Below are 9162 nucleotides of genomic sequence, written 5' to 3'. Positions count from 1 at the left end.
GACTTAGGCGCCTCAGGTTGATCACTCGATAATGAAAAGTTCGTTGTACAATTGTTCAAGTTCTTTAGCAAAAGGCTTCGATTTTTGAGCTTGTCATCCCAACCTTACACCCCATTTTGACCAAAACTATTTTAGACCTTAAAACCCTCTTTTTCAAAATATTTTTCTAAATGTTTCTACGATGTTTCGAGGCTCGCATTTCGTTTAAAATATTGCACTTTTCTGTAAACCGAGTAAGGACAAAGTGGAAATAAATGAAAGGGATGTGAACTCTTTAAAAAAATCTTCAAAACATCTTATTTGTAGGTTTGGAGTTGGAGGAAATAGGAGGGAAGGGAAAAAAACTAGTTGGGGAAAATGTTGAGTATCAAACCATTAAGAGAGAAATGAGTAGCCTTTACTAAATTAGACATATCTCTTTGTACACTTAAAATTAGATGTGAGGTCACCGCCATTGGAAAGTAAACTTCCAGGGCTTCAATTTAGACTCAAGAATCACCTAATCGAGTCCAGATGAGGGAGATATGGCCGTTTGAAATTGGGCATCAATCCGTTAAAAGAGAAATGAGCAGCCTTCACTAAATTAGGCATAGCTCTTTGTACACTTATACTTTAGATGTGAGGCCACCACCATTGGAAAGTAGACTTCCTAGGCTTCAATTTAGACTCAAGAATCACCTAAGACTGAGTCCGGATGAGAGAGATATGCCCGTTTAAAGTCAGGTTTGAGAGTAGATTTTTGTGGCCAGTCGGCCAACTTTTAGTGGCCGGGCGTCCCCCACTTGGTCAGCCAACCAGGTGTCTCGACAGGTAGATATTTTACTGCCATTTGTCCCCTCTTATGTGCATGCCTTGCACCAGCTGTCTCTATACAAATATTTCCAACCCGAGAGGCTGTTTTTCTATAAATACAAGACCAACCCTCTTGATTTTAGGTTAGAAAAAATTACCAAAGGCCAAAAATTTGTAAAATACTCTCCCTCTCTATCTTGCAATCTACGCACTCTCTCTACACTTCATAAACCATTTATTTAGCTCGTCTTGCTGAGGTTCTTGAGTTCAAATCTCAGCCCTTGAGAGTGAACATTTTGTGATTTGTGAACAAAGGAGTTACTCCTCTTCAAGAGGTATAACTTATGCAATCCTTACACTATGTCTACCAACTCTTTTCTTACTATTTTTGTACTATTTTTATGGGCTAAAACTTATAGTTTAAAGCTATTAAAGGTGGGGGAGTTAACCACCCTTCTTTGAACCTTGTTCTCTAGGCTTTTGCCCTTGTGTTTCCCACTTCTTTCTCAACTTTTTACTACTATTTTTTAGAGTTTTTTACAGGTTAAAAATGTGGTTTTGAAGTCCCAAAAATGGAGAGATTAGCTACCCCTCCTTAGGCTTGCTTACTAGTGTGAGTTTTAGGACTGCTTTTGTGTGTTTACTTCATTCATGCTTTGTATAGTATGCTTATAGTGTTGTAGTCCTCATAAGTTTGGTGGTTTAGGCCTTAGACACCAACCTATTTGAGTTGATGGCTTTTATTTTTTGCTTTTCATACATGTGTTCACACTTGTAATAATCATCTTTGCACCCTCCCTCTTTTCTTGATTTTATTTGTTTGAGAGTTGTTTCAAATGAGTGTTGTTTAAGGCATACGAAAGAGACCCTTCCATGTTTAATGGTTTAATCTCTTCGAAGGTCCATTACCAAGGTATTACATCTCTCTCATGCCAAGAACAACTTCTTGTTTGACACTTCTCTCCTTTTAGTGGATATAATTCTCATTTTTGGACTAAAATGACTAAAGAATGGAAAGGTAATTAAATGAGGCTAATCAATTGAACTAAAATAGGTAACAAAAGTAATAAAAATGGTTTGGGTTCAATTGGATGTTAATTGAACCCATTGAGTTTTGAATCATTTCATGCTCTTTAGTGATGATAATGGTTCAAGATTCAAGGTCTACCACTTCCCTTGATTAATTCCATGATAAGGAGGAGGTTTTGTTGGTCTTTCATTGCCATTTTTTGAGACTTTATCCCTCGAGGCATAGATCATCACACAATCAGTTTGCATCGATTCATGATTTGTGAATTAAAACTACCCCTCATTTGATTTGTTTAATGATAAAGAGAGACAGAGTAGACAAACATCCCTTGAAAATACTCTGTTTGTGCTCTGTTTCTTTTCTGTGGTAGTAGGGAAGAGCCTAAAAATAGTGGCCAGCTGGCCACCTCTTTTCAGCCAAGCAGTGTCTTTTTTCTTGCAGAACAGAGCAGAGGCTGGGGTAAAAACAGATTATTTTTCGGACTGTGAAACAGAACAACAATTGGTAGTAAACAAAGAGTTTCCAAGAGGATATTCTTGTCCGTATGCTTGTGGTTCCTCGCTTCCCGTGCCTTTGATTTAATGCTTTAATAGTAACATGTTGTAATTATTACTTAGATTAATTTGAACTTGTAATAATTAGTTAGATTAGCTTGCTAATTCATTCGGTGTTATAATAGCTAGTTAATTAAGACAATCATTCGGACCCTCCTGGGCCAGGGCAAATATGTAATAATGTGTGTATGTCTCCCAACCCTAACTTTTTTCTCCCTTTTATTTACTTGCTTATAATGGATAGCATATAGCATCATGGTTTCCTTAGCATTTACCATGACTCGCATCCATTTGTTTTGCATGCATTTGGTTCGGTTCATCATTCTAACCATATTGTCATTTCTTAGTTGAGCCATATGCCATGTTACTAAATTGAACCTCTTAGTTGCATTTTTGTATGTGTTGCATTAGTCCTTGCATAGTAGAGCATGCATTTTTTCTAATGATTTTATTTCTTTTGGCTTGCCTCGGTTGAGTACCAGGTAAGCATTTTTTGCTTTAGCATGTTGCATGCGTGTGATTATTGTCATGTCAAGCATAAATACTATGAGGCTAAGTGCTTAAGTGATATACCTGTTTGAATACCTGTGGATGAAGGCCAATTACTTTTGTTGAGATGATTTGCTTAAAGTATACATATGAGATCACTTTTTCAAGTAGTACATATTCAAACATCTTTCAAAACACACATAAATCAAAGTGTTCTAACTTTTGCAAATTAGTCTATACTTGTGTGCGTCACATAGTAAGAATAGCCTAAATAATCGGAACAAGAATATATACTGTATATAAAAATCACATCATGATTAGTAGAGGCTGATATTTGATCGGGTGAGTGTGGTGCTCAATTCATGACTTTCCCCTCTTATACCTAAGTTCCCAAGCCAAGATACTTTGGTGATGACGGACACGTGGCCTTTGACACAAGTCACGGGTTTCCTAAATTTTTCAAAAATATTTAGGTAGCGATTCTGAAATCTGGAAATGCAATCCATTTTTAGCATTTTTTATTCAAGATCAATTTTTCAAAAGATTTGTCGGATTTGAACTCCTTTGTGTTTATCTATTTCACAGTGCACTTGTGAATTTAGATTTAGAACCACGGGATTCCGAACTGTAGGGTTATCGTATCCGAAAGGAACACGAAAAACAAGCTACAATGATGGAGTCGTAGGAATGGGAAATGACAACGGGATAGGCAACGACAACGGTTGCCAACCATCAGTTGGAGTGTGAGTAAAGTTAAGGGTGAACACAATTTGATTTGGTTTGGTTTTGAAGTAAATCAAGACCAAACAACTGCCTACAGTTCCATAAAATTTAAAACAAAACTAAAACCAAACCATGAAAATATTGGAATCAAACCGAACTAGAAAAATGCTGTTCAATTTAGTTTGGAACCACGATTTTTATGAGCATTGTAATCATTCACAACTTGCTCAAAGATCAAGCAATATATCATCATTTCAAAAATAAAATCATTTAAATTATTGTGTAGTAGAACTAGTTCTACTATTATCTAAGAACACACTTGTATGCAAATGGTCAACAACTTAAGAATATATATATATATGGAAAATTTATCCATAAGTCCTAGTTTTTGAAACGTTGAACTATTTAGTCCTAAAAATTTTCTTATGCTCCATTTAGTCCCATCTTTACATCAACATGATGCGAATGATGTAAATGATCTGATATTTCATTCTATAATTTCAAAATTTATTGAAATCTGATGAACATTAGATGTTTTTCATCCTATATTTTCAAACATTATTGAAATTTGATGAACATTAGATGATTGAAATCCAATGTTTGTAACATGACTCTGATGTTATTAACATTGTATCTGATGTTATTAACATTGTAATGGGACCTTTTAGTCTATAAGAAAACTTTTAGGACTAAACAGTACATAAGTTATTAATTTGGGATTTATTGGTGCATCCCCCTATATATATATATAGGATACTAATAAGATACTTGAATATCAACCATAAATAACAAATTATCTATGTGTGTGTATCTAAACAGTCCAATTCAGTTCCAAACCAAAATCATAATTATAAAATTATAGATTGAATCATGAAATATGATTCACCTATTTTAAAAATCAGAACAAAATAATGTATTGAGAAAATTAACCAAATAATGTGATTTAGTTTCAATCAAACCCAATCAAACCAATTTATAATTTTTTTTTCTCAGCCTTAAGTGGGGTGTTTGTTGTAGGCCGCATTTGTGTTAGTGCTCGTGCTTAAACATATTGGTCACATTAGAAGTCTATGGTGTGTTGCATTTTATGTCTCACACATGAGACTACCTTAATGCTAAATTTATGTTGCAAATCTACGAAATTTTTGGTTGAGCCAATCTCAAAAATTGCTTTTAACTATAATATTTTTGTAAAACTTTTGCAAATTTTTAAGTTCATTCTTAGGCCTTGTTTGGAAAGTTGGCTATTTTAGTAGACTATTTTTGTTTTTGACTATTTTAGTAGATTAAAATTTTTGTATTTTGGAAGATGGTTAGATTTTTTTGTAGTTAGATGTGATATTTGTGAAAGAAAAAGTGAAATGGTTATGGGTTTGATTTGATATTTTGTATTATTAGTTGTTTTAGCCTATTTTATTTTTTTGTGAATTTTTGCCATAAAAATTCAATTTTTAGCCTTTCCCAAACAAGGCCTTAGTCTTATTTGGTGGTTAGTAGTATTTCAATTTCTTCAACATAATTAGACTTTGATAATGATGAAGGCTTCATTTTCCAAACCAAAATAAATGATAAAATAACCAATGGCAGTGAGAAAAAGAGACTACTGATGAAGACAAAAAAAAAATTGAAATTTTAAAAATATTTAATTGCTATATTGTAGATCAATTAGTAAGAGATTATTTACAAATTTAAAAAGAGTAGCAAATTAGATAATTATAATCAATAATGCATATTTATAAGTCTAACAATCAACATGTGAACGAGTTATTAGAGGGGAAAAAAACCTCTAACACACACCAAAGAGTTCTTAGAGACACAATATGGGAAAAAACCTTAATATACACCAAAGAGTTCTTGTAAGAAGAAGATATAATTAAACAGCAATGGTAGAGGGCCCGAATTTCCCAGGCTCGAATGGCTCGAATTGACCAAAACGACGTCGTTTCGGACACAAAACGACGTCGTTTCGGACACAAAACGACGTCGTTTTGGTCAATTCGAGCCATTTGAGCCGCGAATATTGTGGCCACCAAACATTTTTCATAATTAAATTTTACTATTAACAATTATTGAATCACTATTCGGCTGTCAAAAGTGTGTATGAATAATTAATTGAACAAACTCAGTTAATTAAAAAGATTTACTATTTGACATTGAGTAATGAAAGAATAATTGTTCACCTTGCTTGGATATCATTTTTTAAAAATACTTTCCAGAAAATTCTACTTTTTTATTTTTCGTGTTTTTTTGTTTTTACTGATTTTTTTAAATATTTTAAGCAATTTTTTTTTTTAATTTTTAGACATACCTAACATAAATATACCTAAAAAGAAAAAAACCTTTTAAAAATTCACTAAATACCAAAAATACAAAAAAATATGAGAATTCAGTACATTTTTTGTATTTTTATGTATTTATTAATTTTTTAAAATATTTTTTCACAAATTTTTTACTTTTTGGATACATCTAAGTAAGGTACATCTAAAAAAGTAAAAAAAAATGTTTAAAATTTTAAAAATATTCACTAAAAACAAAAAAATATAAAAATCAAAAAATTCAGTTTTCAAAAAAATTAATCTAAAAAACTCAAACCAAACACACTGATGCAACTCTAAATTTTAGGTAAGAATTTTAATTTTCATAACATTATCTCAAGAAATTAGACAAATGCTCAAAAAGTCTTGGTGCAATTGACCATACTAAGGCCAAGTTTGGCTACTCAAAATAAGTATGCACTTTTTATCTTTTTATCTTTTTTTCATCACATTACCTCTCTACTTTTCTGCACATCTTTTTGTAAAAAGACAAAAAGTACACTTATTTAGGTCATCCCAAACAACCCCTAAAAAGTTAACTTATTGATTAAAAAAAAAAGATATTATATTTTTTATAGTTTAATATACAAAATTTATGTCTCATCAAAAAAGTCTAAATTAGTCCAATTCCTTGATACAAAAAACTATTAAAAGAGTTAGAAAATTTATAAAAAATTACTCATGGGTTCTATTTGAAAGTTGTGTACTATATTTAATTCCAAAATCTTTTGTTCTTACTGATTTCAAACGATCGATGACCACGCCTACCATATTCTCTTTCTTTTTCTCTTTTTGATATATGGTTACTGATGACCACTATCGATTGGGATCCACTGGCAACCACCGAATGCCGACTCCTTGCTTCATCCTTACCAACGAAGAAGGAGATGAGTTTTCAACAAAGAAGATGAGTAGATCTACTCAGATTTGATGTAGGTCTAGATAGATCTACATCAAATCCATCTAAATCTAAACTAAAAATAATTGCTGGAATACAATCCTCTCTGTATATCTCTCTCTCTCTTTTTCAATCTATCAATTTTCCTGCCATTTCTCTTTTTTTGTTTAATGGAGAAAACTTTCAAGCTCTAAAAAAGTTATTTTTGAGTTTTAGTTATACGCGGTAAAAATTGTAAAATTTTACAGTTTCAATTTTTGGGTACTAAAATGAATCATTTTTTAAAACTGTAAAATTTTACAGTTTCATAACATGTTTTAGAATTTTAAAATTTTACAATTTCATAACATATTTTTCAATTTGATTAATAAGGATAAATGCTTAATAGAATCATATTTTGAAACTATAACAATTTTATTGTTTCAAAGCTTGCTTTTCAATTTGATCAATATTAGATATTATTTGCTTAAAATTTCTATAAAAATTGAAAAATAAAATATATATATTTTTCATTATTGTTGTTACTTTTTTTTTTTCCCTTTCAGTTTATCAATATTTAGCACATTTTACTATTTTTTCGCTCTAATTTCTCTATTTAATTAATCTTTTTTTTGTGGCAGTATTCTAAACATTCCAATGAGTCTTCAATAATGTTGTTGACGGCCAGTAAATGTTCTGGAGATTTCTACGACTTCTAGTGATATTCAGAACATTTGAACAATACATCGACACATTTTCTGCGATACTTCGGTGACTTTTTGGTAATGTTGAATATTCTGGCAAGCCTTCGATGATCATCTAACGGAAGTCAAGCGGTGGTGAGATTTAGCAACATCTTTAAATTAAAAAAAAAAAGATTTTTTGACAACAATAAAAATATGTAGGACAAATTGGTGCACGTGTTTTGTTTTGAGATTAAATGAGTGTCAAACTTTGTATATAGAAACCACCAGTAAGTTTTCCAAAATTTTAAAATGTACGAAATAAACTAATAATTTTAGAGTATTGAGGTCTTCATTTCTAAAACTCTTGTATCAATAGGCCCTAGTTTAATTTTTTTTTAGATTAAGAGGTTATTATTTGTGTACATGAATAATTAATTGAGCCGATTTAGTTAATTAAAAAGATTTAATTACTGTTGAAATTGATTAACGGGAAAATAATTGTAATATAACTCTAAATTTTAGGTAAGAAATGTGCAATGTCTAAGGTTCATTTGACCAGATTAAAAAGTTAACAATATTTTATTAATTTTATTATAGTAATAACTAAATTTATGTCTCATCAAAAGGTCTAAATTAGTCAAAATTATTTATACAGAAAAACTATTAAAATAGTTGAAGATTTTAAAATTTACCAAATAAAGTTTATTTTGAAATTTATTTTGAAACTCTTGTATCAATATGTCCAACTAAAAAAAAAAAGAAAAAAATGGACTAAAAGGATATTATTTGTTGAAAAAAATATTTATTTATTCAAAGTTTATTTATCTGTATATCTGTTCAAATATCATTTATATGCAATTATCCATTTAAATGTCCTATTATTTATATATGTGTTACATATTTATACAACTATCTGTTCAAATGTCTCACTATTTATACATATGTCATCTATCTATTTATCTTTTTGTTCAATATCACCTATTTATTACATTTCACTGCTAAAGGTTGTAGTCATTAGGTACCATCCGTCGGTGACTTTTTCAATTGATTTTTTGGCAACATTTTAATGTGTATTTTTCTCATCAAATAAGATTAATTCTTGAACCTAATATCTAATATACCCGTGGATTTAGTGGCAATTTTTTTTATTTATAGTTTTAATATTATTTTTTTAAAAGTTTAGTTTTAACTAATTGTGTGGGTGATTTTTCGACCACACTGCCCGCTTAGTAACCAGCTGGAGAGCACTGGCAGAATAGATGGCACCTGACGGACCTGCAACAGAAATATAAGAATCCCGCGGTGGTTTCGACCACCCGGGGGCACTCCGACGATCAAGTCAGTATATCTCTCAAAGATAAATCAAATACTAAACTCACAAGCTTGAGTATCAAAAGCATACCTTAGACCCATGGGGGTGCCTCTCTTTTATAGCCAATACAATCCTAGTCCGAAAAGGAGCCTGGCCCTAATGGACTTAGGATTACTGCTAATCTGGGACTCCCAGTGGGATTAGGATAAACTCTCTAAGAGTCTTATCTTTACCCAAACTGAAGTCTTCTCCAATCTAGGACTCTTGTCCATATCCAAGTTGAGTTCCCTCTTCATTCTAGGACTCTTGTCCCTTATCCGCTTATCTCAGTTTCCGATATCTTCGGAGATAACCTCGGCCTTGCTGAGATCACCTCGGCATCAC

The sequence above is a fragment of the Camellia sinensis genome, chromosome 5 (genome assembly GCF_055761805.1).
Source record: "Camellia sinensis isolate YWXY chromosome 5, ASM5576180v1, whole genome shotgun sequence".
Taxonomy (NCBI): Eukaryota; Viridiplantae; Streptophyta; class Magnoliopsida; order Ericales; family Theaceae; genus Camellia; species Camellia sinensis.
The sequence above is the reverse complement of the archived record's forward strand: the minus strand, read 5'-3'. Positions refer to the sequence as shown.